We start from the raw sequence: 6001 nt of genomic DNA, 5'->3' as shown, positions 1-6001 counted from the left end.
CCCATGCCAAATGGGCTCATAACATCTTAGTTGTGAGAAAATTAATAATTCTCTATGGAAAATGCATTAATCCTTAAATAGTCATTTTGAGTTGTTTTCAAGACACATACATGTAATTTATTTGAAAATAAAGTTAATTTATTTTAATTAATAGGCATGTCAATATTTATTGTAAGTTATTAATTGTTGATTTAAAGTCCATGTTTTGGTTCCTTAAGTATAGTCCAAGTTTTAATCCATTGCATGGGTAAATTAAGGGAATCCACTAATATGACATATGTCCCAATTGCTAGAATATTCCAACCCAAGACATCATATAGTGATATCACTCATGTGGTGTCACTAATTCTTATCCAAATCACATTTGCCACCCTACCTAAAGGGTTAAGGTCATACTATTTAAACCCCATTTTTCTCCTATTCCAATGGCATTGATCGACAGCTCTTTTGGAGGCACAAAAATCCCAAAGAATCCTCTCCATCTCCACCACCTTGTAAAGAGAAAATCATCCTTGCCTTCCCTCATTTTACTATTGTTTCGTTTGTTTTGAAGTAAAATATTTTATATATAAAACATTTTTAAGTGTTTAGTATGATATGTAAAATTCTTCAAGCAAACCATAAAACCAGTGACTCCACCATCAGAGCCGTTGGTATTGGAGGTCCGGTGACTTGACCATAGAAATTTATAGTAAAAAAGATGGCTCCAGTGACCGAACTACCAACAACTGCCATTGCAACAATGTCTTTGATGACCAGACTGCTAGTACTGATGACCAAAACAGCGTCTCTAGCCATCAGAAAGGTGGCTTTGGTTATCAAACCTACGACACTTGTTGTCAAAATGGTGTCTCCAGTGATCAAACCACCAACACCATTTGTCAAAGTGACAGCTCCAAGTCCAACCACCAGACTGCTCGAACTGTAGCTCCAACTATCGAGACTATTGCTCCAGCTACCAGATTGCCGCTACAAATTGCCCAACCCACCAACCTGTTGACCTAGTCACCAAATGGGATAAGCAAAGCCACTGTATGTTTTTGTAAAATAGTTTATCAAAATTTTATAAGTAAAATGTTTTACAATTTTTTATAAAAAACTTTCCGGTCAATGGAAAATATTTTATGAATTTAACCACATTTTACCGGCAACCAGTAAAGAAACAACTGGAAAAAAAAAAAAACATGGGTAAAATACTATTTTGGCCTTTGAACTTTATTAAAAATTTATTTTTCGTCACTAAACTTTAAAATGTTATTTTCTCATCCCTAAACTTTGTAAAGAGTTTCTTGAATAGAATAGAGACAAAAATAAGAATGAAAAAGAACTTTTTCAATAGTTTAGAGATTAAAAAAAAAACTTTTAGTAAAGTTTAGGAACATAAATAAAACATTTTCAATAGTTTAGAGACAAAATATGAACTTTTGAATAGTTTAGAGATGAAAAATGAACTTATTAAAATTTAGGGGTAATAAACAAACTTTTCGTAAAGATTAGATATCAAAATAATATTTTACAAAAAAAAAGTGTAAAATAAAGGAGTCCAATGACATAAAAACACCACACTCACTGTCTCTATAGCTACCAGACACTAAGAGCATCCATATCAATATGTGGAAAATTTTTTCCATTTTGCACATCTAAAATCTATTTTTTCTATTTTACACACCTATTTTTATATAACACCCACATCGGTTTCAGGGCCGGCTCAATAAGTGATGCAATTGATGTAATCGCCTAAGGCCCCCACTTGTAAAAAAAATTATATATATAATATATTTATCTATCTATTTTAATTAAAAAAAATTAAACATTTTATTGGTCAATAAAATGCATTAAAAAGACCCCATTATATCTTAAAATGCAAAAGATTAAAAAGGAAAAAAAAAAGAGTCAAACTTCAGACAACAAAATTAAATTTTAGGAGACAAATTTATTAACTCATTCTTGAAATATGCTAAATCAAAATTAATAGTAGACAAATTCATTAATAATACAACGTAATTGTCTTGAAATATACTAAAATAAAGAGTATAAATTTCAAAAACAAAAGAAAAATCTCTCATCTCTCTATCTCTCTGCCTCTCCATCTATATTCTTACCTTTCTTTTCTTCATCTTCATCTCGATTCTTGATCTTTTTCCTTAAACTCAGTCAGTCAGTGAAATTTTTCTTTATTGATTCCCTTCAATTGACAACAAATTCAAAATAAAAGGGGAAGTGTCTATCAGAGGCTTTCTGTCTTTCCAAAAGTGAGCTAGAGCCTTCTATTTATTTAACTTTTTTTTTTTTTTTTGATATAAGATAGAATTTTTATTCTGGCCTAATCTAAGTGTATATGTGTATGAAACTTTCTCATAGAGATTTGAATCCTAACTCTTACCCTCCACACTCCGCAAGCCCTGTGAAGTGACCATCGTATCAAAGGTATGCGGTGGTTTTTATTTATTTAACTTAAATTATATATATTTTTAGTTTATTTTACTGCACAGTTGTTTGATGGGAGTCCCATCATGGGACACGTCTGATAGGACACGTTTTTTCTTTAAAACTTAGCCATAGAATGGTTTCTCCAAAAAAAAAAAAAAAACCTTAGCCATAGGATGATACTTTATGGGAGTACAGGCTGGACTGCGAGGCTGCACTGCACAAATGCACAGCAGCACAGGCTGCACAGTGTGCAACTGTGCAGTGCAGCCCATAGTTATAGCTTATAAGACAACACTGCTCACTTTTTTATTTTTATTTTTTATATTTATCTAAACATGTTTCTAATTTTATCTATTATTATAAATCATTATACCAATTAATAATTTGATGTGTATCATACCAACTCATTTGTATTATAATGACACTAATTTATTAAATCATGTATTAAATTAATTTTTATTTGTGCAGATTTAGATTTTAAAATGGTCACAACTTAAAAAAATTGCAATAACTAAGTTCTATTGTTCTATACTTATAAATTTTATTTTTAGCTAAATTATCATTTTTAATTATAAATTGTGTTTTATTTATCTATAAATATTTTCTCATTATAAATGTCTCTAAAAATATTTATCCGAATGTGAAAAACTAAAAAAAAAAAGAAAAATTTAAAAAGAAATTGAATCTCAAAAAGATCTATGGATAAAATGGTTCCATTTAAAATTTTCGCCAAAACCTCAAAAGTTATTGAGCCGACTCTGATCAATTTGTTTATTATATACATTTATTCAAATAAAATATTTATTTCTTTACATGATAATGATGGTAAAATATTCAAATAAAATATTATATAATTTTCTTTACGAGATAAGGTGAGAGAGAGAGAGAGAGAGAGAGAGATAGAGAGAGAGAAAGAGAGAGAGGAGACTGAACAATAACGGTATATATGGACAATTACTGTTCACTTACCTAGTCAATGGTGTATATTTCGGATCCGGATCCTCTCCATTTCTCTTTGAAATGGAGAGTGTCCATTTCATGGACAGGATGCATCTAAAATAAATCAAGGGTATAAAAAGTGCCACGTCAATTAAAATATAAAGCAGTTGACTACGGAGAAACTCAACTGTTGTTAAACATTGAGTTAACTAAGCAAACCTATCTTATCTGAATATTTCAAAATCTCAATCTCTCTCCTCCATTACCATGCTTTGCTCTATCTCAATCTTGCCGTCGCCGCTGCCGCAATCACCAACGTGCCAAGCCACAGTTGTTTCGTCAGCCATGTCTCACACTAGCCCCAAATCGCCGAACCCACTACCCAGTAAGTTTTCTCTCTCTGATTTCTTATTTATAAGCTCTGTTTGGCTGCTTGGAAAACAAAGGAAAATAAATTAGTGTACTGCTATCTTTTTGTTATTGATTTTGTCATGCTGAGTTTGGTTTCTACTCTGTGTGGGTTGAGCTTCGGGATAAAACAAAACAGCTGGTGGGTGTTTCAGCTTTATGGGGTTTATAGGTTGTTTTGATCTGAATTTGTTCCAAAAGGTATGAGATTTTTGGGTTGTTTTGATACCACACCCAAGTTTCTTGAGACTAAGATGAAAAATCTAAAAAAGAAAAACAATAAGCAAAGCTAATACTGGAAGGGCGTGAGAAGAAATAGAATTAATCATTGGGAAAACTCTCTTCCTTTTGTTGTGCCTCATCTTCTAATTTATTAAATTATCTTAAATTTTTGGTTAGTTGTTTGCAAACTTTCAATCTGATTTTTTTAATATTCTTTTGGGGAGGACTTAGGGGAAAAATTTTGACAATTTTTATTAATTAAGCATGCATTAGTGTACTAATTCACCTTATAAAAAGCTTACAGCCTTGTCTGTTTTTGTAAGGTCAATCACATTGGCTTGAGGATGCGTAGACTAAATTTATGTTACTGTGAATGTTCTATTTTGGCTTTTAATCAGTTGTTAATTATTTTACTTAAATCATAATAGTTAAACCTGTTGGAAAATAGAGAAGTTTACAACATGAATGATTGGCATTTGTTGGATATTGCTTGTAGGTTTCATCAATCCCTGCTTGGTATACTTTCTTGCATTATTTTGAATCATCAGTAACTTGAGGGGAAAGACACTCAAAGTGCAAGGTACTCTAGGCGATTGCATTTCATATGTCGAGAAACCTGGGATTCTAGAGCTTTGGTACAAAAAACTTAATAATGAAGAGACTTCATACCAGGGCAAGCTGTATAACACCAGACAAGTTAAAGTGATCAAGCTAAGACTGAAAATTGCAGATTGAGACACGCCAAGTGTGGAAGGGGCTAACATCGTTATCAAAGTGTTTATTTGGATATTGCTTGTAGGTTTCATCAATCCCTGCTTGGTATACTTTCTTGCATTATTTTGAATCATCAGTAACTTGAGGGGAAAGACACTCAAAGTGCAAGGTACTCTAGGCGATTGCATTTCATATGTCGAGAAACCTGGGATTCTAGAGCTTTGGTACAAAAAACTTAATAATGAAGAGACTTCATACCAGGGCAAGCTGTATAACACCAGACAAGTTAAAGTGATCAAGCTAAGACTGAAAATTGCAGATTGAGACACGCCAAGTGTGGAAGGGGCTAACATCGTTATCAAAGTGTTTATTTCAATAGCACTCTTGTTATTATGGCCTTTGTAATAAAAATGTACATTTTAATAAAATATGTTCTTTTTTGGATCAAATTTTGATTGTAACGGACCATCAATTATTCAACTTGAAGCAATTTATTTTATTGTTGATGATGCCTTATGAATTCATAGTGATGTGAACGTTACATATTCCTTTGGTTTATGGTTTCTTTAAAACAACACAAAAATAGGAAAATATGTTATACACAAGTACACACCAGTTGCAATGATTTAAGAGCTTTGAATATTAATGTAAAAGGGTGATTTAATAGCTTTGAATGTTAATGTAAAAGTGCATCAGCACTGTTATACACAAGTAAGTACTGCTAAAAATATGTACATATGAAAACCAACATATTTGAGTATCTTCAAAAGCCAACTACAAAAACAATCCAAAAACTTGATACAAAATGTGCAAATAATAGTCCAAGACTCCAAGTTGTCCTACGAGCTAGAATATATCAAATGTGAATCTTTACTAAAATTGAATTTTAAAGTTGCTCAGTTCAAGATACATTGTCTTCAACGAGGCACGGAATACTTCAAAACCTTTCAAAACCTTTTCTTGATAACGAGCAAAATTTGATACATGAAACTTTGCATGTTTCGAAGTAACTCGCAAATACAGCTTCTCACCAAGATTCAATCAGCCACTTTCTTTTCATTTGTACGCCACTTTATTTCTCCTAGCTCTTCCCTTTCAATTAGACAATTTCTTACAAATTTCAATCAATCCCCAAGCTCAAAACCAACCAAAAAAAAAAAAAAAAACCACAGAAACGAGATCAAAATCAACATGAAGAAATCAATAAAAAATAGCTGTATAATAACTTATTTTCCTTCTTTTTCCAAGCAACCAAACAGAGCTTATCAATAATAAATAAGAGACAGAG

Source organism: Castanea sativa, chromosome 1 (assembly GCF_040712315.1).
Source record: "Castanea sativa cultivar Marrone di Chiusa Pesio chromosome 1, ASM4071231v1".
Taxonomy (NCBI): domain Eukaryota; kingdom Viridiplantae; phylum Streptophyta; class Magnoliopsida; order Fagales; family Fagaceae; genus Castanea; species Castanea sativa.
This window is presented reverse-complemented; position numbering follows the sequence as displayed.